This window comes from Mirounga leonina, unplaced genomic scaffold (assembly GCF_011800145.1).
Source record: "Mirounga leonina isolate KUSES-001 unplaced genomic scaffold, KU_Mleo_1.0 Mir_168, whole genome shotgun sequence".
In the NCBI taxonomy this organism is placed as follows: domain Eukaryota; kingdom Metazoa; phylum Chordata; class Mammalia; order Carnivora; family Phocidae; genus Mirounga; species Mirounga leonina.
In genome coordinates this window covers 10,754,317-10,780,046 of record NW_023270426.1, presented here as the reverse complement: position 1 = coordinate 10,780,046, position 25,730 = coordinate 10,754,317, and the positions used below count along the sequence as shown (strand labels likewise).

General features: G+C 40.3%; 1 protein-coding gene and 1 pseudogene across 1 annotated transcript in view; one reads left to right on the top strand and one right to left on the bottom strand.

Annotated features, from left to right (window-relative positions):
* LOC118017089 overlaps positions 1–25,730 on the top strand; it is a 413,809-nt gene that overhangs the window by 278,284 nt on the left and 109,795 nt on the right. The gene's annotated exons all lie outside the window — the stretch shown is intronic.
* Positions 17,525–18,861, bottom strand: LOC118016579 (annotated as a pseudogene).

Here is a 25,730-nt window from a genome sequence, read left to right as displayed (position 1 = left end):
CCTCCCCCCATCTCTGCCTGCAGGGTTTGATGAAAGCAAGAGTGGAGAGTGTCCTTTTCTTTTTCTAAACTTAGATTATCAGGAGCAAATATTTGGGTGAACTGGTCCCTTGGGTATAGTGACTTGGGTAAAAATTTGCCGTGATTGCTCTCGTTTTCTGTTCCTTTTCAGAGTTATTTTCTTCTGTTTGTGTTACTAAATTTGGTTGGACAGAAATGTGGGTTGCACTCCATTTTCAACTAGATAGGGGCCTAACTCTTTCTTCTGGTTATCTTGGGGAGTAAACTTTTTGGATTATAAGGCTTGTGTCTTTTGCACTGTCATATGGGGTGCCTCTTGCATCCATGATTAAGCTGTAAAAAGGCTTATTGGTTTGAGTTGCTATTAAGAGTAATACAAGATCCTGCTCATCAGTGGCCTAATGATGGATTTTTTTTTAATTGGCTATATTTATTTATTTATTTATTTATTTATTTATTTTAAAGATTTTATTTATTTATTTTGACAGAGAGAGACACAGCAAGAGAGGGAACACAAGCGGGGGGGTGGGGAGAGAGAGAAGCAGGCTTCCCGCCGAGCAGGGAGCCCGATGCGGGGCTCGATCCCAGGACCCTGGGATCATGACCTGAGCTGAAGGCAGACGCTTAACCGACTGAGCCACCCAGGTGCCCCTTTATTGGCTATATTTAAAAGAAACAATGTTTTGTTTTTTTTTTTTGAGAGCTCTCATTTCAAATAGTTGTCTTATTAATACCTATGGAAAAACTCAAGTTAGAAAAGTAGATATAAAGGTAGCCTTAGGGACTCTCTTAATAAAAGAACAAAAATTGGACATAGAACAAAAATTAAAGTCCACGATCTAATGTAAATTCCCCTTCTCCACCCTCTTATAAACACTTTTATCCCCAACTCCCTGTCCTTGACCCTCCAGAAGATCTTATGGATCTCTGGGCCCCTAGTCTACCACACCCTCAAAATCCAACCTCATCATTTTGGCAAATTTCCTTAGATCCCAAACTCTTCCAACTTCCCCAGAAAACCCCTTAAACACCCAGTTGCCTGTGTTGAGAAGGAAGAATTTCCTCTGCCATTCAAGGTCCTTCTAGCTGGACTAAGAATCAAATTGATATGAGACAGATTAACAGGAGAAAATCAAATTTAATAACATACATGTAGGGAATCCACACAGACATGGAAATTCCAAAGGCAGTGGAGTAACATGGTGCTTATATGAGCTAAGGAGTGGGGTAGGGGTCTGAGGACACAAATGGAAGGAAGACCATTAGCAGAAAGATGAAAGATGTTTGGAAAGCAAAGAGTGCCCTATTATGTAGATATGTTTCTTAAGTAAAGAAGAATCTCTATTAGTAGCTCTCTTCCTAGTACAAGCAGGTAGTTGGGGAGGGAGGCAAAGAGCTTTCCCTGAATCTGCTGGTTTTGATTGATTTTAGCTCAAAATAATATTCATGCCAAAGTAGCCCATCTTGGGGCAGTTTGCCCTTGACCCCTACACCTGTTTTGACTTCCTTCTCTTTATAAGATTTACAGGAAGCACTCTCTCTGATCTCCAGGCCTAGGATATATGGGTTAGTCATGTAAACACTAAAAGCCAGGAAGTGAATTTAGCAGAAATACCCCAGATGGACAGTAAAGCTTGCTTTGTATTGCATACAACTACTCCTACCTTCCAGGGCTTGTAATCAGGCTCTGCCAGTTTCGGGACTTCCTATGCAATGTCCTTTGTGAAAATATCCTGGACACCTACCACAAAGAAATCAGGAAGCCTGGACAGCAGCAGATCTTCTAAATCACCAAGCCCTTTTACCTCCCCTTTCAGAAGATCCTACCAAATTTAGAGAGGAATTAGCAAGATCGGTGGCTATTCACAACTCTTCTCATAGGGACCAAGTTTGGTTATTAAGGGATGTTCTTCCCACCCATGATTATACTATAGTTATCAGACAAGCCAAATGGTGCGTTGGAGAGTCCCCTCCCCCAGAGAAAACAAATGACTAGGATTTCTCCCAGGCCCTGCTGCAAATGACCTGGAAATGTCTCAGTTGAAGGCTGATATGCAGGGGCTGATAGAAGGCACGGCCGAAGCTTCTCCAACTAAGGTGAATTGGCCTAGGGTTGAATCGTACACTCAGAAAGAAGGTGAGCGTCTGAAGGCCTTTGCTGAGCACTTCATACGGATTATTTTTTAAGGCATACTGCATCAAACCCTGAAGTTCTAGAATATAGAAATCCTTGCATTTACCTCTTAGTTAGAAATCTCCCTGATATAAAGAAGGAAATTAAAGAATGTGTAGTTGAATGGGAACATCAGCCTTTTGATATTATTCAGGGTCCAACTCAATCCTTTGAGGAATTGGAAACAACTGTCTTGTCTTTCAAATCTCAACAAACCCAGAAATGCAGCTCTGGGAACAGTTCAAAGTCCATCTGTTCCTACCAATAACAAAATCTTCGCTATTCATCTCAAAATACGTGCAGATAATTGTGAAAGATTGGGACTTTGGAAACAGAACTGTCCTGTACTTAAGAAAAGAAGGACAAATTTTAATAGTAATTATCCTAGGCCTCTGATAATAGCTAAATCTACCCTCAAAACTCCATTGGAAAGGGGCGCCTGGCTGGCTCAGTTGGTTAAGCATCTGCCTTTGGCTCAGGTCATGATCCCAGGGTCCCTGCTCAGTGGGGAGCCTGCTTCTCCCTCTCCTCCCTGCTCATGCTCTCTCTAGCGACCTCTGTTGCTATCTCTATATCTCTCTCTCAAATAAATAAATAAAATCTTAAAAAAAAAAAAACCTCTCTTGGAGAAAACTTGGGTACTATCTATGTGCCTTTGTGATGTAGATTTTCTACTTGCCCACTCCTTATCTTGAGGACCTAAGAGCCACCCTTTGAAATGTAAAATTTAGGGAGAAGTTAAATATTTGGAAATTGGGCTAGTGAAAAATCTTAAATGTTCTTTCTATGAATATTAGTAAAAAGCTTTTGCCATCTGAGCAGATGAACTTAACTTACTCCAGGGACCAAAACAAAATTTAGATCCAAATGGTCTTTTATAAACTAGTGAGTTTTGCATTATCATATCAATCTCATGGTTAAAATTTTCAAACGAAAGCTCTTAGGTCTTTGTATCTATTTGTATATTGATAAGTGTTTGCATATGCATGTTTGTAGGTGTGAGATATTTTTCTACCTTCAAATGGTAATAGCATATTGATTCGTAGAAGAGCTTCTGTTTAATTGGCTTAAAAAAGGAAACTTATGAATTAAAGATTCCTGAAACTCTCAGAAATATTTAAAAACTAATCCAAATGCTTTTCAAGTTCATGTGACCAGGGAAAATATTCACTATTAAAGGTAGTTTAAGTTTGTTGGTCCAATTAAAATAGGTATGTCTTTGGGGTTATCAGCTTTGAAATAATGTAAACATACAACTTTCATTCTGACAGTGTTTATTAAATAAGTTCGTGTTATCTCTGTTATAAAATTTCTTAGCAAGAAAAATAGCTTGGGATGATGGCTGACTTTGTCTCAGAGTTTTCATAAGCAATCGAAACATTATTGTTAGGAGCAAGTAAATTCTATAGATTTAATGGGATAAGATTTTAAGTGAACTTTTTAAGATTGGATTTTTTTTTTTTTTAAGTCAACTCTACATCCAACATGGGGTTCAAACTCATGACCCAGAGATCAGGAGTCACATGCTCTACTGACCGGGCCAGCTAGGCTCTGCATAATTGAAGTTTTTAGCGACCATTCTGTTTAATGGAGTGTGTACTTAAAAATAGCTTCTAAAATCTTTTTGGTAATTTTGGGACTTTAGAATTTTGCTAAGTTAAGTGATAAAAATTTATTCAATATCTAATCATTTCCAAATAAGAGAAAACAGTGAAACATTAATTACTGAATGTAGGTTTATCTACTTCCTTTTGGCTTTCTGTTGCAAAACTAAAGATAAATTTGAATTAACTAGTAAACATGTCTTGTGCCACACTGAAAGACTGTACTATAAAAAAGAGCACATGCTTCTAGAAATTATGAGATATCTTTAAAAAGCCCCGTGACTCTAAAGAATGCTGACATAACATACAATTCGCAATTGCTTATTTCTTAGTTTTCACTAGAAATTAAGGTTTTTATGGATTAAGAATTCTATTTAGTGTATGTGATGAAAGCTACTAGACATAATAAGGGAAACAACTTTATGCCTGGAAAATGGGATGTGTTTTGGAGTAAGAATAGGTATGCAACAGGAAGATACATTTTTGTTCAGGGAGAAGAAAGTGAATTTGTCCCAAAGTAAAACTGGTTATTTCAAAATAGGAAAGGAGAAAGTAATGGACAAACTAAATAAGAAGTTGGGAAGAGAGAGAGAGAAAAAAGATCTTAGCTTGTGTGGTTAGGTTGGCTTAAGTTTAATAAATTTATTAGAAAAATTACGAAATTTAGCTTTAAAGTCAGTAACGTACATATGTAAAACTAAAACTTCATTTACTCTCATCTGCTAAAAGGACAAAATTTTCTTGAATTCTTGATCTGATCTTGATAAGAGATTGAAAGGTTTTTTTTCTTTACCTTGTACATAATCTGCCTAGGAAACAAAAATTTGATAAATCTATTTATTAAAATAATTTCCTGTGCTTCGTGTTATATTTATTATCAGTCTTTGATTACTTAAGAAAACTGAATCTTCTTAGGATTAAAGAGCTAAGTTTTGCTTATAACTATGTGACCTTCTGTATTTGCCTTTGAAATCTTTTATGTCACTTTGGTCAAACAGATAATTAAGTGCTATTTCATAAAGATTGGTGATCCTGTTTAGTCAAGTGTCCAAACCTTTTGATATTTTTGACAAATTTCCCCAAATCAAAATCAGACACCTATAAGGAACAAAGGTTTACTTTATTGAGCCAACAAGCCTCTTGGAAAAACAGCCTGGTACCTTGCTCGGAGTTCCTAACACATAAAGAAGGTCACTTCCTAGCAGGTGCAGGAAAAAAGAAGAGAGGAATTCATCAAAATCTATAGATATTGCAGGCCATGTCTGATGGCACATCCTTGGCTTGGCTTTCTAGCGTCAAAAGACTTTTAATAGTCCATCTGGGGGTTCCTGATGAAAACTTCCAACAAAACAGATTTAAAAGAGTCTATATGGTCAATCACTATTCTTGCTGCATTTATATAAATTAATCAGGCCAAATTTAATAGGATTAGACTTATTTTGCAAATAAATTACTTTTCCCCTAATTATCATTGGTAAAAATAGGGTTGAATATAGAAACAATAATATAGATTTATAGATATCAGACTCTAGTTCTGTTAATTGCCTTTGAGGTTTTGTTACGTACCTGTAACTGGACTGGATCCTGAATTCTTCTGGTTTCCTCATATGTCTTGCTAAAAATCTCCAAATTAACATCTCCAGTTTCTTACACTCTTCTGACTTGGAATCACTAAGAAAAAAAAAAAAAAAGCTGTCCCTTTCCTCTAGACCCTGCAAATTATATGTGAATGGCTTAATTTAAACTTCAGAGAAATTGCCACAACAATTCATGTTTAGCTAATATGTGGTTGTTGCTATGTGAACCAATCAGAAGGATCACCAGAGATGTTCAAACTGCAAGCCAAGAAAATCTGTCAGATGGACACTGTCTGCCCTCACTCTATCTAAAGTTGCTTTGTGCCTGACATCTAGAAATCTTCTCGACTGGCTTGCCCTCCAAACTCAGAAATTGGGATTATAGTCTGCTCCAATCATTAGCCATTGTTCTCCTATTGTATCCATAGATATGCTCTTATTAAATACCTGATTGCTTGCTTACGCAAAATAGGCCTCCTGCATCACCCACCTCCTGAAATGCGGCACAGCTATGTACCTGCACTGATCTTTTCCAAGACTGAGACTGGCCCCATGAGATATGGAGCAAGCTACCAACAAAACTGCTAGATTATGAAACTTCTTATTTGAAGTTTCAAAGGTGGGACTGCAGGGAAGCAGATTTTGTCACCCCAAAACACGTTTCTTTGGCAAGAAGATCACTTGGAGCTAAAGGCAATCAAAGCCCAGCAGATTCAGGAAAAGCTCTTTACCTCACTCTCTCTTTTTTTTTTAAGATTTTATTTATTTACTTGACAGAAAGAGACGCAGCAAGAGAAGGAACACAGCAGGGGGGCGTGGGAGAGGGAGAAGCAGGCGTCCTGCAGAGCAGGGAGCTCAATGCGGGGCTCGATCCCAGGACCCTGGGATCATGACCTGAGCTGAAGGCAGACGCTTAATGACTGAGCCACCCAGGCGCCCCTCTTTACCTCACTCTTAACCTCCTAAATTTACGGTGGAGAGGGCACCTGTACCAGGAAGAGAGCTATTAGCGCACATAACTTTTTTTTATATCTTTTTTTTATAGTTATCAGTTAATCACTATACATTACATCATTAGTTTTTGATGTAGTGTTCCATAATTCATTGTTTGTGCGTAACACCCAGTGCTCCGTGCAGAACGTGCCCTCCTCAGTACCCATCACCAGGATAACCCATCCTCCCACCCCCCACCCCTCTAGAACCCTCAGTTTGTTTTTCAGAGTCCATCGTCTCTCATGGTTCATCTCCCCCTCCAATCTCCCCCGCTTCATTCATCCCCTCCTACTATCTTCTTCTTCTTTTTTTTTTTAACATATATTGCATTATTTGTTTCAGAGGTACAGATCTGTGATTCAACAGTCTTACATAATTCACAGCGCTCACCATAACATATACCCTCCCCAATGTCTATCACCCAGCCACCCCATCCCTCCCACACCCCACCACTCCAGCAACCTGAGTTTTCCTGAGATTAAGAATTCCTCACATCAGTGAGGTCATATGATACATGTCTTTCTCTGATTGACTTATTTTGCTCAGCATAACACCCTCCAGTTCCATCCACGTCATTGCAAATGGCAAGATTTCATTCCTTTTGATGGCTGCATAATATTCCATTGTATATGTATACCACATCTTCTTTATCCATTCATCTGTCAATGGACATCTTGGCTCTTTCCACAGTTTGGCTATTGTGGACATGCGCACATAACTTTTTAACCTAAGAAACTTACCTGCATTGCAGGGCAACCTTTATTTTCCAAACTTCTCCTCCATCTTCCTGTGAATGGCTTTCCTCCTCTTCGTATCCACAGACCCCAACCCCTTCCTTAGCTCAGGGTGTTATATAAGCCCCTACTACCAGCTGCCTTTGATTCTTCGTATCTTTATGGGGCTCCCCTGTGTATGTAATTTTGTTTGCTTTTCTCTGGTTACTCTGCCTTGTGTCAGTTTGATTATTAGACCAGCCAAAGAACCTAGAAAGGCAGAAGGTAAACTCTTCTGCCCCTACAGCAGATTTCTCCTCTTTCCAGACTTGCTGCACATTTGAAGAGGGGTGAAAGAGAGCATCCATGTCACCTTGCTGGTTTTGCCTTAGCTTTGCCTTGTGAGTAGATATAAAGCTGTATTTCTTGACAAAAAAATGACCCCAAAGAAAAAAATGAACTGCTGTCAGTTATGGCAAAGAGGAAGTCATGAAAGGGTCTCCGAAGGAAAAGAAAAGTTTTATGAGGAAATCATATGCTTCATTTGTGTCATCAAATCTCGAGATTCAATACACAAAAGAATTGAGAACAGAGACTCAGATATTAATACACACGTTTATAATAGCATTATTCACAACCGCTAAATGTGAAGACAACCCATGTGTCCATCAACGATGAATGGGTAAACAAAATACAGTATGTGTATTTAATGGAATATTATTCAGCCTTAAAAAAGGAAGGAAATTATCATGTTACAAACAAGGATGTACTCTGAAGATGAGATGGTTATGCCAAGCGAACTAAGCCAGCCACAAAAAGATCAATATTGTATGATTCTGCTTATATGAGGTACCTAGCATCGTCAAAGTCGCAGAGACAAAGTAGAATAGTGGTTACCAGAGGTCGGGGGCAGGGAGAAATGGGGAGTCATTATTTTTTTTTAAAGATTGATTTATTTATTTGAGAGAGGAAGAGAAAGCACGAGTGGGAGGGGCAGAGGGAGAGGGAGGAAGAATCTCAAGCAGACTCCGCACTGAGTGCAGAGCCCAACACAAGGCTCAATTTCACGACCCTGAGATCACGACCTGAGCCCAAAACCAAGAGTTGGACGCTTAACTGACTGAGCCACCCAGGTGCCCCAAGGGAGTTACTTTTTGAGTGGGTACAGAGTTTCAGTGTGGGATGAGGGGAAAGCCCTGGAAAAGGATAGCAGTGATGATTGCACAGCATTGTGAATGTACTCCATACCACTGAATTGCGCACCAAAAAAATAGTTAAAGTGGTAAATTTTATGTTATGCACATTTTGCCACAATATTAAAAAATGGTAAGGAAAATAAATAAATCTTGAGATTCACAAAGGTCCAGAGAATGGGCTCTGGGTACATGTCACAGGTATATGATGTTACTGCTTTTCAAATGGAAAAAAACAATATGGATAATCTAACGGGCAGAAACAAATTGCTTCAAGAAAATTATATTTGATCTCACTTTTAACACTCATTACATAATAAAGAACCTTAAATAAAAGAATCTGAAACCTGAAAAAGCATCAGTTACATATATCAAAATTTAGGAAAAACAAGAAGTAAAACCAATGAATCCCTAAAGTAGGAATTGGTGAAAGTTTGCTGTGCACACATTGTAAGGACAGTTTGCAAACTGGGAACACTTAAACCAAAACATGGAACGAGGCTTACAGGTGTATTGCTGTGAGAAGGCGTTGACTGTCTATTCTTTCAGTACAAATTTTGCAGCGTTATCTAAGGTTCGCTTATGATTTTCAGAGGCATAAGCAAGTGACCCAGGGCAAGTTAGGTGTACCCGTCTTGCAAAATAGGTGAAATTAAGCTTTGCTTGTATGACTTCCCTGGATGCGTCTGCTCAGGGAACGTTCTAGTCTGGTGTCCAGGTTTGATTGTAACAAATATAAGGGTACAAAGGTATTCTAAACCCACACTAAGTGGCAGGGATCGGCCTGAACAGATTGTATATCAGGGTTGGGGTGGACATTGAAGTTTCAAAAACGGGTCTCTCAGGTCAATTTCAGAGGTGTCTGGAAAGAGAGCAATAAGTAGAGGAAAAGGAAAGACTAAAAGAAGCCCAACTGACCTCGGCTATGCCGGGGAATGAGACGAGATAAGTGAGAGGAGCGGCTGAGAGGTCTGACATGGTAATTGCTTGAAAGCTAAAAATAGAGAATTGGATATGGGATGGAAGAAATAGTATGTGAAACCTGAGGCCGAGGGCGATCGCTGATGTCACATTCTGTGATGTTCTCTCTTGACTCTCGGCATCAAGGAGGAGGATTATTGATGGTGATGGGGCAGAAACTTCGGGATGGGGAGCCAGAGAAAAGTATTTTGGTTGAATATCTTTGAGGTGTTGGTCAGATGAGGGCTGAAGACAGCAAGAGGAAGAACAGGTGCACGCAGGGGCTGCAGGCGGGGAGGCAGCCCAGGTGGGGCAGGGGTTCCGGCAGGTTTCGAAGGGGAGAAAGAGACCGTTTTTGGTTGATGCAGAGCAACACGCAGCAGGGGTTGGCAAGAAGAGCCAGGTGGGAAAAGACAGAAGGAGAGATAATTGAAAGATAAGAATGAGTCCCTAATCTGGTCGCCGGCCAGGCGGGAAAAGGGGTCGTGCGGATGAAAGGGAGAGATGGGGAAAATCAGAGGTGGTTTCAGTAAAATCAGAAAGACTAAATGAGTATTTAATGATCAATTTAGCAGTATGTGAAGTGTCCTGGCTTAAATCTCTTTAAGTTCTAAAAGTGTGAACTGGAAGACAAGGAGACGTGTTAAAAAGAAACTCCCAGAACCTTCTCGCAAGGGGAACTCACCTAACCACATAGCCAGCACGTTTATGTGATTTGTTAAGAGGTTTTTTCTTTGTTCTCCTCAAAGCTTTGGAGGATTTGATCGAAATCTTCATTTATGACGTTGAATCTCATTGCGAGCTCCTTCGTAGGTGCCCCAGTGTAGGAAAGCATCATGTACTACAGAGTTCCCAATAAATCACCAGGCGCATGCGGTCTATGCTTTTGTGCTACTCACCATAATAAAAATAGCGTGTTGGTATGCCTCACTCCACCAAATAAATGATGTGTTCAGCTGTTACCTTACACCAAATAAATCAATGAAAACAAATGTCTTTCTGCCGAATAATTTCATCTTAAACTCTAACATGTATCAGAAAATAGATCTCCTGTGTTGTTGAGCACGTATAGTAAACAGCTCCAGCTCAGTGGTCTCTGTATACTGTTCTGGGGAAGTTTGGAGGCAGGAAAGGGTTGTTTACTAGAATAAAATCCTTAAAAAAAAAAAAAAAAAAAAAGGATTCTTATCTTTCATTTAGGTTAATAACATACCACATATATTTGTCAATCAAATGAGAATTACTGTCAGCCCATAATGCATTTTAGTTGAGCCAATATCAGTCAGTCCTGATTTATTTGCTTAATACAAATCTAATTGAGTTTCAGCCTGCTCGTCTCCTTTCCGCTGTTAACCGACCAAGTACATCTTTAATTTCCAAGAGCGATGGTGTGGTAGCAGTTGAGAGGAAGAGCGATTTGCATAAAGCCCCAGAAGGGTGCCAAAACTCTTCACGCTTTAAACAACGGCCTTTATTATTCTGTAAGTGGATGTGTTGAATTTTCATGCTTTTGTTTCCAGTTCAGCCCTGACAGAAAAGAATAAAGTAGATTTTGCCAGCACCCCTGCTGTGCCCTGGGGGAGAAATTCAATGTGCCTCATTTGTCTTAATTGGAGAACCGCCCTCAGCACCAGCTTTTTCTATGAATACATTAGCATAACAGACAGAAAATTCAAGCCCACTTTTGTAGCAGCCGGCTCCCCCCTCCACGCACACCTCCCATTTTTAGACTAATAAAAACTGCACTAGGGGAGAAGTGCATGTTTCATCTCCTGGATTTCTCATAGTTGGTGGTGGAAAATTCTCTGTACAGGAGAGATGCATCAAGCCTATGTTATCTCTGCCCTGTTATTAGAGCCGGTCGTGAAAAATGTGATAAATATCATCCATGACAGAGAGCTGAAAGCTTCTCTTTATTCTTCATAATGTGCTAATCCTATATACTTGTTCCTTGACTGGTTATGCTGCTTTTTCAGAGGGGAGAGTTGGCTTTACAGAGACAAACGGGGAGCAGCTATGAATGAACCTGGGGGGGGGGGGAAGAAAGAAAGACAAATTCTTAGCGAGGGGAATGTATTAGCGCTGAAACAAACGCAGTTGTCTGAGTCCAAGCAAGATTTTAAACCCTGTGCCAATTCGTTGGAGAAATATGAACTTCATCTCCACGTTTTTCATGTTACAAAAGGTCTCTAAGTCTGGACAAACAACCTGCACCATGTAAATCATTTCCCTAATCCAGTCCCTTCCAGTGTCTTATGCCACTAATGGAATTTAAAGGTAGGTGTTTCAAAAGAAATATTTCGTTTACATGTTCCCAAGACTGGTATTAACGCTTTCATCACATCTGTTCAACCTGCTTGCCGTTGCCAGCATGAGAAAGAGACGGAAAACATGGGGAAAGATATAATTTCTTAATAAAACGTGGTGTACATATTCTCTTGGAAAGATGGCTGCCTTTCAAAAAAACAGTGAAACCATATTTTGTCTTGATTTTTCTCCAGCAGGCCTAATTTACCACGTCAGTCACACACTGCTCTCACTAGAAGCCTTCCAGGGATTTTAAATAAGGTTTTTTTTTTTTTCCCTGTTGTGGTTACGAGCTTGTTTGGTTTTGAATGATTTGTATGCCCATTTAAAAATTAAATACCTTTTGGGTCAGGTCCTTGTGGGTAAATGAAAGGCAAAATCATTTTGAAATCATAATTTTGAGATGCGGAAGTTTCCCGGCCTGGAGAGAAACCAACCAGTTCTCACTTCTGTATAAATCCTCATTCTGTCGCCAACTTCAAACGCTTGGTACGCACCGTCAGAAGCCTGAAGGCAAAACTGAGGGATTAATGGGCTCTCCCCCTCCCCCTGCCCTTCCGGCACTTTCCATTCACTCAGCCCCAATAAACATTCCAAGAGGCAAGGATGAGCTGGTAAGAGTTGGAGACTAGGAATAAAATGTTTGCTTTCTTCTGTAAAGGAATCTAAAAATAATCATTTCGCTTTATCTGTCTAGTGAGAGGAAGTCAGCTTTTCGCTTTACCCCTGGTTGCATTTACATTATAAAAATGACAAGCAGTTTACCCCAGTTTATCAGATAATCCCTGCTGCTTTCTAAACAAACATTCCAGCCTCTCGGAGTTCTTTCTCGAATCCTCCTTCCCCCGCCCCGAACGGCCTTGAAGTCTTGTCTGGGGTCTGGACTCAGCTGGCTCAGCCCGTCCTGCACATCAGTAAGAGCTGGTGCCCATGAACACCCCATTCTCCCTCTATCCCATACCAATTTGTTTCCTTTTTTAGACAAATAATGAAATATTCGTCTTCCTGGAATCTTGTATTTACTACCATTCCTAACAACTTTCAAAAATCTCAAGGGAAGAGAAATGGGATTGTGAGGTGCTTTGAGGACTGAATTACAGCTTTTCTTGGGAGGTTGTTGCTTTTGTTCTCTAGCATAGTATTAAAGATTTTAACATTTGCTATTGTGAGAGTGATATGCGTTCCCTTTTTCAAAATGAGAAAATACTGAAAATCGTAGAAAAGAATAAAAGCCACTCGTGGTGTTTTCGTTTGTTCTGTTGTTGCTGTTGTGTTACTGCTTCAGTTTCTGAGAAACACCCCACAACCTTTGCAGACATGTTAGGCAAACTGGTTTTTTAAAACACCCTGATAGGGTATTTGCATGTTGCCCTTCCCTCCCCCTATGTTGATTTGAGCTACCTGTCGTGGGTTGAGAGGCGGCGGCAGCGGGGATTTAAACTCTTGGGGAAGACTAACCAGTTGTTAACCTGAGCAGAGTTAAGAAGGACTGTTTTATGGTAATTCATCCATTATTTTTTGTGCCATCACTCTCTATGAAAATCACTTTTCCCCATAGAAATGAAGCATTGGTAGAATGACCCTAGAAAATCAAGCATAGGTATTTAAGCGGGGGAAAGGGAAGACGTTAAGTTTGGGGAACGGATGGATAGGAAAGTGACTCTCCCTGTGTCCACAAAATATAAATTTATCCTGAAGACCTGGAGTAAAAATAATCTTGCATGTTATTGTGGGCACTCTGTGAGGTAAAGGTTAAGTATGTACCTTGATGAAGAGATGGGCCATGATGTGGCAATGTCTCTCTGAAGAAAGCCATGGGACTCTTTCCTGAATCAAACTTTGAAGAGTGGAATTTCAAAAATTATATCAATATTAATGGGGAAAAATCTAGAATTGACTTTGGAAAGTACTCTTTTGACTTTACCAATTTTTTAAAAAAAAATTTTTTTAAAGATTTTATTTATTCACTTGAGAGAGAGAGACAGAGGGAGCACAAGCGGGGGGGGGGAGACAGAGGGAGAGGAAGAAGCAGACTCCCCACTGAGCTCGATCCCAGGACCCTGAGATCATGACCTGAGCCGAAGGTAGCTGCTTAACCATCTGAGCCACCCAGGCGTCCCTTGACTTTACAAATTTATTCAATTTATACAAGTTCCTTACATGGTCAAAACACAACAGCCAAGCAATACCAAATTAGGGGAAAACCAATGGGCAAGAGTAGGACAACTAGTAAGACCAGAGTTTTAAGGCAAAATATTCCTGAATTTAATCATACAGTTCAAATAACAGTTACCTAAAATTCCAAATGATAATCATTTCCATTGAAGTTACAAACAAAAGACATATACGTGCTAATTTAACATCGACAAATTAACAATGAGATGCGCTATGTTGTGTAGTAACAGGCATAATGAGGTGATGAAGAGAAAACACTTTATATTTGTTTTGCCTACCAAAATTTCTCACTTTAGTGAATTTATAACAAATTAGCCCAAAGAGAGTCTCCTCTCTCCTCCTGTTTATTTAGGGAACATGCTGGCTATTACTTTTTCTTGCTAAAACTTCTTTGGAAGTTATTGACTCCTCACTGTCTTGATAACCTCTTTGTATCTGATTCTAAAGACTTAGCCAACATAAACTGGGAGAGTCCTTTAAGTAACCTCAGGTTTATCTGTCAACTCTCTTCAGTGATATATCTGTTCTCTGAAAAGAAAAGGAATGTCAGATAAGGAATGATAGTTGTTAAGTAACCATATCCTTTAGGTTTTAACCTAAAAAAAAGCAAGACACCTGTGTGAGGTCTGCAGTTGTGCACAGCATTTTTCCCTCTGGAAAAGTAACTGGTTCCCTGTAAGGATGTGGAGTAGAAGCAGTACACTTGCGGCCTGGATCTGGTGTCCGAACAAACTGAAGAGGGACCAAGATTCTACACTGCGCTGTTGTTTGGTCAGATGAAGAGAATGGAGAAAGGGACACATGCCATCGCAGTTCCCAGGGAAAAGAAATTTTCCAAAGGTACAACAAGAGGAGAAATTTTGGGTGGTAGTGGAGTGCTAAGAAGCTCGAGTGGTGTCAGGGAAAGACATTGCAGGATGGGTGTCTGGCTCAGGTCATGATCCCAGGTTCTTGGGATTGAGTCCCACATCAAGCTCCCTGCTCGGCTGGGAGTCTGCTTCTCCCTCTACCCCTACCCCACTTGTGCTCTCTCTCTCTTTCTCTCTCTGTCTCATGCTCTCTCTCAAAGGGATAAATAAAATCTTAAAAAAAAAAAAGGGAAGGAAGGAAGGAAGGAAGGAAGGAAGGAAGGAAGGAAGGAAGGAAGGAAGGAAGGAAGGAAGAGAAAAGCAACAGGTAAAAAGCCCATTCCACTTTCTTGGAGTTTACAAAAAATTGTCTTGATTCACCCCATAGTCTAGTGGGTATTAAATCAAAAGGAATATTCATCTCTTACACCTACACTTTGTTTATCGGACTATAAATAATTTTTTTCTGGGATAAATTTTGCAAACTATAACCAAGTCCTTTGAAAATATAGAAGAAAAAAATTGAGGCAGTTTGTGAATTCTGACCATTATGAATTTTCTTTGACTTAAAGAAAGTGTGTTCTAGATCAGATTCATACTGCTATCTACTATGTGAACATTCTTCAGAAGTCAAATTTGTTTTTATACAAATAAAAATATGAATGTAATATCAGCATATAACATTGCAGGCTTATAAAAATGCCATGAATTTTTAATGATTTTTTTTTTTTTCAGGAGAAAAGGAAAACCAAAAATATGCCAACATTTCAGTACCCAGTTGATTTTTCTCCAAGAATAAGTCAAGCAGCATAGATTTAATTTTAGTGTATAATAATAATGTGAGTTAAATGTGGCTCAAAGTACTGCCCTGCCCCATACTAAATGAATACTTACTTTGATATGTTCTCTTTTAGTAGCTGCCTCTCATATGTGGACAGTGTGTCATTTAGGCTGGGTTGTAGGCAATATAAACCAATTCTGACTTAAGCAAAAAGGGAATTTGTTAGATGAAAAGGACAAATCATAGACTTGAAGACAAGTTGCTGGTCATTGGGACTCCAGGGAACATGACCCAAAAGCCACTCTCTTTAGGATGCCACTGTTGGGATAAATCTCAGCCTCCATAACCAAGTTTCTCCTTAAAAAAATCAGGTTAGCAAAACTTGGGTCAGATGTCCATTTGATTAACAATTCCCCTGATGGTACACATGAGGAGGGAGTATAGGGTGCCATTAGAAGAATAGGAATGGGCAGGAGAAAGCAACAGATGTCCCCTAAGAACAACTACCAGAAATATACCTGTGTTGAATATTGATTGTGGAAAAGTGAAAGCATTAGTATTAGCATTGACAACAGAAGAATTTCCCGCTGACTTTGTTCCCCTAAATGACCTCCAAGTAGATCCTCCACCTCTGAATACATGGTAATAAAACCCTGAAATAAGGATGCTGTATAATGGCAGGAGATGTCTGCTTACCTAGCCGCATTTAAATACTGGCTTCATATTTGCCTCCTCTGGAGGATTTATATGCCCCTTTCCTGGCTTTGTACTGCTGCCCCCACCCCTTTATCATCTTTCTGATTTTCAGTATGATCTTCATTAGTTCTTCATTTCCCCGCAGATTCCTCACCAAACTGAGTGTCCTAACAATGCTGACCTACCGCAGCAGTGACTGAGTTTTAGTGTCTCATGAAACAACCATCTTAACCAGTGTGGAAACAAAATTCCAATCTAACTATTCTCTAATCCTTGGTGCCCGGGCCCTGTCACCTCAGCTATTGTTGCTAGACTCCATATTGGTCTGACTATACATATATATATATATCTATCTCAGCAAAATCTAATTTTGTGTGATGCAATCAAGAAACGTCTAGGTACAGACTAAGCAGCCTTTCAGCTATGTTTGTTTGGGCACTTGAAGGCTGGTCTACTTTTGAAATGGCTCCCTGAAAGACCAAATGGGGAAAAGCCAAGAACTCTGGGCAATACTTCAAAAGTCAGCAGCTGTTCTGCACTCCCAGTCAATCCCAGTTTGCCACTTGGCTGCTTACTGATGAGCTGCTTGTTTGATAGCACCATAGTGTATTCCCTGGTTCACCCATTGGCTTACCAAGCTTTGGGCAGAAATCTGGTACCCCAGAAGCTTGGCCTCTCTACTAAACAGCTTGTTATAAGGGAAAGAGAATTTGATTGGATGTCAAGAGTCCAGTTGCAGATTTGAACTTTCCCTAATTACATATGTGGTGTTGGGCAAGTAACTTAATATATCTAGGCCTTAGGGGTTTGTTGTTGTTGCTTTTGTTAACATTTTATCATGGGAATTTCAAACCTATGCAAAAGCAGAAAGAATAATATAATAAATCCCATGTACCTATCATCTACTTTCAGCAATTCTGAACTTCGATTTATTAAACTCTGCTTCACCTGCTGGATTACTGTGAAACAGATCCCAGACTCATATCATTATATCCTTAAATATTTCAGAGTGTATCTCTAAAAGATTAGAACTACTTTGTTTTTAAAAGTCACAATACTAGAGGCACTTCGATGGCTCAGTTCGTTAAGCAACTGCCTTCAGCTCACGTCATGATCCTGGAATCCCAAGATCCAGTCCCAAGTTGGGCTCCCTGCTCAGCGGGGAGTCTGCTTCTCCCTCTGAGCCTCCTCCCTTTCATGCTCTCTCTCTCTCATTCTCTCTCTCTCAAATAAATAAAAATAAAATCTTTAAAAGTCACTATCACATTAGATACTAGAAGTAATAATAACTCAATAATATTTTCAAATATCTAGTGTTCAAGTTTCCTGACTGTAACATTTTTAAAAATATTTTTTTAGGGCACCTGGCTGGCTCCGTTGGTAGAACATGCAACTCTTGATCTCGGGGTCATGAGTCTGAGCCCGACGTTGGGCATAGAGATTACTTAAAAATTTTTTTTTCACTGTTCTGTTTTCCTGAAGGGCAGGTACAGGCAGCTAGGTGATGGCAAGAGATGTTCACTTGAAGATCTTGCCCTGACTGAAGGTTTTGCCCACATGCTGGAAGGCCCCCTCCCAGGAAAAGTACTCTTGAACCATTGTCTGGGTCTCCTTGCTGCCAGGATCCAGTTTCCACCATGTATATGACTTGAAGTCCACCTGCCAACTTGGACTCAGCAGAAAGGCAAGTTCCTGGCCTCAGATGACCCAGACTCCAGAAACGGAGCTGCTATTGTTGGCTCCAAAGAGGATGACACTGGCAAAGGCATTCTCCCTCAGCTTGTCCGACCGCTGGAACATTCCAGTGATAAGGTTGCAACTCATGAAGTTCTGAGTGAGCTCTTCAGGGAAGTGGTACTCTGCGTACCACAGAGACCAGCCATCCTTATCAAAGTGCTCCCAAAAATACGGGAGCACCACAAAGACAGTGTCCTCATTGGAGTACTTGGCGCTTAAATTCTCCAACACAAAGGTACTCTTGGGAAGGTGAGCAGAGGGGTCCTTGGCCTTTGGTTCAGCAGCCAGTGTCTGGTCATGTTCATCCATCTTCTCCTCAGGAGAAGGGGCAGCAGCCTTTTTCTCCTCTTTCCACTCAGCCTGGCTTCTCTTCCTGAGAACCTTTCTCTTTCCATGGGGTGTCCTTTTTAGGCTGGCTTTCTGCAAACTTTATAGCGACAAACTGGGCCATCTTCTCATAGAGTTTCACCTCCCCCAAGACAGCCCTGAACTGGGGCTGGTTAATGCAGGTGAGGAGCCAGTGGTTGGTATTGGGGAAGGCCTGGCAGAAAGAAGGCGCCAGGACCTGTTAATAGAGCCACAACAGAATGCAGACAACTGTGATGTCAGCGAGGGTCACACATTCGACCACCAGGAAAAACCTCATCTTCAAGTGAACATCCAGTAGCCCCAGAATTCGCTTCACTTCCTCCTTTGCATTCTCTGTGGCCTGATTGTTGTGGTGCATGATGCCCAAGGTGGAGAACACCCAGGTGCTGGCTGGGGGCACTATGTCACTATCAGCAAAGCTCACCCACTGCACCTCCTGGGCTGCTGCCTCTGGAGTACTTCCCTGTAGCTCTTCATTGCTCACCTATTAGGCAATGGCTTTACCCTCAAACACACAGAATCATTGTCACCCTCAAATACTGGAACTTGCCAGCAGGAAATTTATGCAGAAATTCAGGGGTGTAGTTGGTTTGGCCAGAGTGGAAGTGGGGTGGTGCAGAGAGCACGTGGACCTGAGCCCCGCTCTATGAGCAGCAATGAGAGCCTTGAAGGCCCTCCAGTTTTCAGGATATGTGTACAGGGTCCCAGCTGCCATGGTGATTCCACAGAGAAAGCTTTTAGCTTTAAAATTTTTTTAAATTAATTTTTTAAAATTTAAAATTTTTTAAAGGATCAAAATGAGGTCCAAAAATTCAGTTGTTAAATTTATCTAAGTCGATTTTAAACTATAGATTCTCCCTCTCACTCTCTTTCTCTCTCCTTCAACTTATTTGGGGAGGGGGGGGGAAGTAGATCAATTGTCCTGTAGAGATTCTCATTGTGGACTTTGTTAATTGCATCCTTGTAATGATTCTTAATATATTGTTCTGTCCTCTGTATTTCTAATAGTTAGATCTACAAGTTTGGTCATTTTAAGTACTAATTTTTGATAAAAATGCTTCTAAGGTATTGTGCACTTCCATTAGGAAGCATATTATGTTAGTTGTTTGTCCTTTTGAGTTGTTAGCAGCCATTGATAACTATTGTCTAGATCCATTATTTCAAAAGGGGTTGCAAAATAGTGATATGATATTTTTAATATACCTTGTTCATTTACTAGCTAGAATACTTCTATAAATCTATAAATAGTAGCTTCTTGCAAACTATTTGGTTACCCTGCAGTATAGAGACATGGGAAAGGCAGGATAAATGCTTGAGTCTTTCCCTGTATTTACAAGTTTTAAAAAATAATAAATCATTTTTCTAGCATCTTCTCATAGAGAACAATGAGGGGTTTTTGTTGTTATTTAAGATCATATGCACTTTTGGGTTTATACATATTTGATGCCCTTTAACCCATTTTGGTTCTTATTCTTGTAGAAGCCCATATCAGCTAGTGGGAACCTCTTCAGTTAGTCTAATAAGGAGAGAACACATAAAACTCTATGTTTGCAGAAGACATGAGCTATGGGAAAATCCAAAAGAATTGACAAAAACACTCCTAGAACTAAAAAGTAATTATAGTAAGGTCATAGGATACAAGATTAATATATAAAAGTCACTTTCCTATGCACCAGTAATGAAGAAGTAGTATTTAAAATTAAGAACACAATTTCAGGATGCCTGGGTGGCTCAGTTGGTTGGGCGACGGCCTTCGGCTTGGTTATGATCCCAGAGTCCTGGGATCGAGTCCCACATCAGCAGGGAGCCTGCTTCTCCCTCTGACCCTCTCCCCTCTCATGCTGTTTCTCTCTCTCTCTCAAATAAATAAATAAATAAAACCTTAAAACACACACACACACACACAATATCATTTGCATTAGCACCCCTGAAAATGAAATACATAGGTGTAAATCTAACAAAACATGTACAACACCAAATGAGGAAAACTTAAAAACTCTGATGAACAAAACCAAAGAACTAAATAAATGGAGAGATAGTCCATGTTCATGGACAAGAAGACTCAATATTGTCAAGATATCAGTTCTTTCAACTTGATCTACAGATTCAATGCAACCCCAATCAAAATCCCAGACATTTATTTTATGGATATCAACAAACTGAGTCTAAAGTTTCATTATTCATAAAAGACAAAAGACCTGGAATGTTCAACACAATATTGAAGGAAAAGAACGAAGTTGGAAGAATGACACTATTGATATCAAGATTTACTGTAATTGTAAACTTCTGCTCTGCAAAAGACAATGTCAAGAAAATGACATGACAAGCCATAGATTGGGAGAAAATATTTGCAAAAGACATATCAGATAAAGGACTGTTATCCAAAATTTATAAAGAACTCTTAAATTTCAACAATAAGAAAACAAACAATCTGATTTTAAAAATAGGTCAAAGGAGGAAGAAGAAGAAGAAGAAGAGGAAGGAGAAGAAGAAGAAGGAGAAGGGGAAGAAGAAGGGGAAGGGGGAGGAGGAGGAGAAGAAGAAAGTATTATACCTGTCAAGAAGGCAAAGCAAAAACAGCACCTCTCTCTGTGCAATGCTGGAAGTTGAATGGGGACCAACACACAAATCCATGAGATTTTCTTTAGTGCTCTTTTTTTAATTTTCCAAATGAGAAAGCTAATAATACAAAAACTTTAAGTCATCAGGAGTCAAATTGTGATGATAATCCTGTTTAAATCAAGCCTGAAGGAATTAAAATAAGTATATGTTTTATAATTTTGAAAGTATTCTTTTTGAAAAAAAGTACTCTTAAGGTGTTCTGGGAAATGTACTTACATGTAACATCTCCATTTTTAGTGATTGTGGATAAATGATGTGTGACTGTAACTTCCTCCTTGGTTAAATTATAAGCTATTATATATCACAACATGATTGAATATATGTCATTTCAAACCAAGCCCAAGATAAATGACCCATATTTCAAGTTAAGCTTTTTACATGTTGAAAGAAGACAACAATCTTGGACCCTGACTAAAACCCAACCCAGAAAGACTGATGTATCACATATTCTAAATATCATTGAGTCAAAGGCAATGAAATTTGTTACATACTATGATATTTGAGAATGTATGTGAGCTTTTTAAATGTACTCCATGGTTCAGTACTATTAAGTCCTGATCCATCCAGTTGATGCATCGCGTCATCAACCTGCCAGGAAGCCTTTGGAGAGCCATTTGTCCCTGGATCCAAATCAAATATGTACCCTGACTGTTAAAAAATATTTTGTGAGACTCAACAACTGAACCATCTTTGATAGGACTGCCAAATGAATTATGAGCACAGTTGACCACTTTGGACCCTGGGGCAATATTACCAAAAAGAAAAAGAGAAAAATATGTTCTTTCTAGTTTCTGATCTTATGCAGAACAAATGCATCATTCTTTCTGTTATGAATCTCAGTTGAAGTCCAAGGCTCGTGCACTCTTCTTTTTCGGAACTTAACAGGGTAGAGATGTCATTTATCCTGTGTATCATTTGAAGGGGCATATACTCAAAGTTGATATGTAACATTATTTCTGAATCACAACACAGTTGAGGCTTAGGAGAGAATTGTTGGCTCCTGACTTACCTGGGATCACCTCTCAGCATCACCACTTAATAGGACCCTCCTCTTTCAAAGTGGGGTAATAATATCTATCTTTTGTAATGGCTGTCAAGGTCAATGGTGAATGCTAAGTTTTGTGGGGGGGTTTTGTTTTTTTTTTAATTTTTTAAAGGATTTTATTTATTTGAGAGAGAGAGAGAGCACAAGAAAGGGCAGCGGAAGGCAGAGACAGAATCAGGCTCCCCCTGAGCAGGGAGCCTGATGTGGGGCTCAATCTCAGGATCCTGAGATCATGACCTGAGCTGAAGGCAGACGCCTAACCAACCCAGGCTCCCCGAATGCTAAGTTTTTGACATATTGTGGGCACTCATAAAAAAGACAGCTTTTATTACGAGGGTCTAACAACAACAGGCTTTTTCTAACATTGCTAACTTAAAGTCTTCTGAGGATCAATTTATGAATACAATTATATATAAGACAGTGGGGAACAGTCCCCCAGGAAATGCCTAACCTGCCAAAGGCCTTCAAAAACAAAAAAGCAGCAAACAAACGAAAGCAGCAACACAATCACAAATAAACAATAACAACAATAAGAAACCCACAGTGCCACCCACGTCAACCCTGTCTGCCCCTTGGTCCCTAAATATTAAAATTTAAATAATGTATTTAGGAAAGAATCCCCGGAAATTATTTTGCCTTTCGGCAACTTTATACCTCAGATATATAAAAGAGACTTTTACTTGCTTTCTTTCTTTTTTTAACGAATAGCTTCTGAGTTCATCTGAAGCATCCCCTCACTCCTTTGACCAACACATTAATAATTCTACACATTTCTACTTTGCTTTACTGCTCCCAGGCTGATTCAGAAAACATGCACACTTGGCTATTCACGAGGAGCAGTGTTCAGTTTCTCTGACTACCTGAATTCCCAGAGAGTCAACAGAAAGAGAAGGGAAAGGAAGCACAGACTATGTTTCATTTCCATCAGGCTTCTGCTGAAATGCTGTGATTTTTCTCCAGGCCCAGCCCCAGGCCACTGCATGAAAGGCTAGGACTTCCCGAAGACAAAGACTTCAATTTTGGTTTTATTGCATTTCTTTGTATTTTATTATTCCTCTGCATCCTGCTTCAGGAAAGTTTTGGAAAATACAAACATCTTAATGCTGGGAGCCAAACTGCTTAAAACAATTACTTGGTTTTTAGTGGGTATTTTAAAAAAAAAAAAAAAAGATTTTCCTCTTGCAACTATTTGGGAGTTTACTTTCTTGCAAAAGTTGGGCTTTCTGAAAAATTTCCATTGGCAGTCATCCAGGGTCATAATGACTTTAAATTAAACCCTCAAGGGTTGCCCTTTCTCTCCTTGAGCCACAAACAATTCCTTCCTCTGAGTGTTAGACTCAGTTTAACTCCGCAAACTTCCAGAAGCAGCGCACATGGACACAGAGGGCAGAAATTTAAACTTCCAACTTTAAAGAGGCTGTCAGGACCTGGCATTCTCAGCCCTCTCTGAATCCCTGTTCTTCTTCTGAGTGTGAGTACACACGGGAGGTCAGAGAGCAGCTGTTTGCCTGAGTTGTGCAAGGCTGGTAAGGAATTTCAGGCAGGTGTGTAAATTATTTTATCCAAAAATGTATCTAAGGGCAAAACCTTGATCAAATATTCCAAAGAAATGACTCCAGATCATCGAGCTGCCTCACTAAATTTGAAAACATTGGCACTTTCCCAGAATTTCTTTCACCTTACAAAGATACTAGTAACAGTACAACTTTATGTTTACAAGTCTACCAGCCAGAATTATTTTAATTTTACTTAGAGTTTTTTCAAGCGACGTTTCTCCAAAGCAGTGAAGATTATTGGAGGTAATCTCACAAAGGGAACCTCTGGGATGGGAGGGAAGCAGAAAGCAGCTTAGCATTTTTCCTTGTCTTCACTCCCCTCCCTGCCTGCCCTCCCCCCACCTCCACACCTGCCCACCCCAACTCAAACAGGTTCTAATTAAGGCAAAAACCTATCTATCTGAAGAACAAGCCTGAGTTTCACCCGAGTAGTAAGTCTTATGGGCCAGGGACATTTGAAAAGGCAGACCATTTGTAGGCACCACAAATGAAAAGCCAAGTTTGGTCCTTGGAATTGCTTGGCTGAAATCGCTTTCTCTTGTCTGAAGGAGTAGAGATCAGATGTGACTCCGACTTGCTTTCGAGCATTTTGTTTAGGAGTCTCTCAGCTCTTGACTGTGTGGAGTCCCTTAGATTTTGTCTTTCTTCTGAGTTTTGTGGCTCACTCGCCTTTTGGTTGTGTTGCTGATAATTTGAAGATATCTCTGGTCCCCTGTGATTTGGCTCTTAAGAAGATTTACAGGTGGGTCTCTTCAGTCATGCCCCGAAAAGGTGATAAAATTTTAAAAATCTACTCGGAGGCCACACCATTTAACATAATTCCCCTTCCGTGTTTCCTCACCTTATACATGTAATCCAGTAAGCTATTTTATAGAGGCTAAATAGAAAAGGACAGTGGTACTCTAGTATTTCTTAACCTGTTATTAAGAGCACAATATTTTAACAGGAATGAAGACCCAAATGCAAATTTCTATTCTCTTTGTATAACATTGACGCAACAAAGAATGAATTGAGTACATGATTTTTCATCTCTGAAGTACTAGGGCTGGTAATGCATGGAGCTTCCAGAAGCAAGCATTCATCTATCCAGCTGCTAGGAAATGAAATGTCACTTGGAGGAACTTGTTCTCACTGGCACGTTCTTTCATGGAATTCTCCATCAAAAAGCAGGAGCAAAAGTAATTCTTTTCCCAGCTGCATTAGAACACACCTACCCTTTTTCATGTGTTCAGACTTAGTTCCTGCATAGAGAGTATACAGGAGCTTCTGTTTTTCTTTTCTTTTTTTTTTTTTTTCAAGATTTTATTTATTTTCAGAGAGAGAGAGCACGATGTGAGGTGCGGGGGAGAGGCAGAAGGAGAGGGAGAAGCAGCGGCTCCCCAGTGAGCAGGGAGTCCCATGCCGGGCTCGATCCTAGGACCCTGGGATCACGACCCGAACCGAAGGCAGAAGCTCAACTGACCGGGCCACCCAGGCACCCCCCGTTTTTCAAGAGTGTTTTTAAATATTTTAAAAATATATCATTGCTACAGATTCCTCGGTATACCTGTTTATCTGCAGGTCTTGCGAGCCAGCTGAGGCTTATAAACTTATTTAGCCTTACGGTTCATCAGGATGCACAGGTGCCTCCTGCCAGAGGGGTGGTGAGGGGGGGCTCTGTGTTTCCATCCAGTCTCTGCCTGTTATGCTCCGGGGCCAGTAGAACTTACTGGTAATGCCCCATCCCCCTCCTGGTGCCTCCCCCCAATGCTCCCCCCCGCCCCCCGCCCTTGTTGTACTGTGGCTAGGGCCTGGGAAACCAAGGAGCTGGGTTATTAGCATTCCGGGTTGCCTCCTGATGAAGACCCAGGATTTGCCTGTGAGTAAACAGCTTAATAGTGTAAAGGAGGGTATTGTGGTATTAGTGAAGGCCTATGCTAATTGTGAGCCTTCCTTCCTGCTTCTTAACTGAGCTCTAGGAAGCTGAGATAGCCAGATAAGCGACCTTTCCGCTGAAAATGCCTTTCTGGGGTGCCTGGCTGGCTCAGGTGGCAGAGCAGGCCATTCTCGATCTAGGAGTTGTGAGTTCGAGCCACATGTTGGGTGTAGAGGCTACTCAGTAAATAAATACACCTTGCTGTACCTTTGGTTGGATATTGCATCAGGATGGAGAGCAAGAAACAAATAAGGCCCTTCTAAATAACACAAAGTGAGTCGTGTTTTACTTTAAGTAGAACTGGTCTGGGGCGCCTGGATGGCTCAGTTGGTTGGGCATCTCTTTCAGCTCAGGTCATGAGATTGAGCCCCGAGATGGCTCCGTGCTCAGCATGGAGTCTGCTTGTCCCTCTCCCGCCTCCTCTGCCCTCCCCACACCACATACAC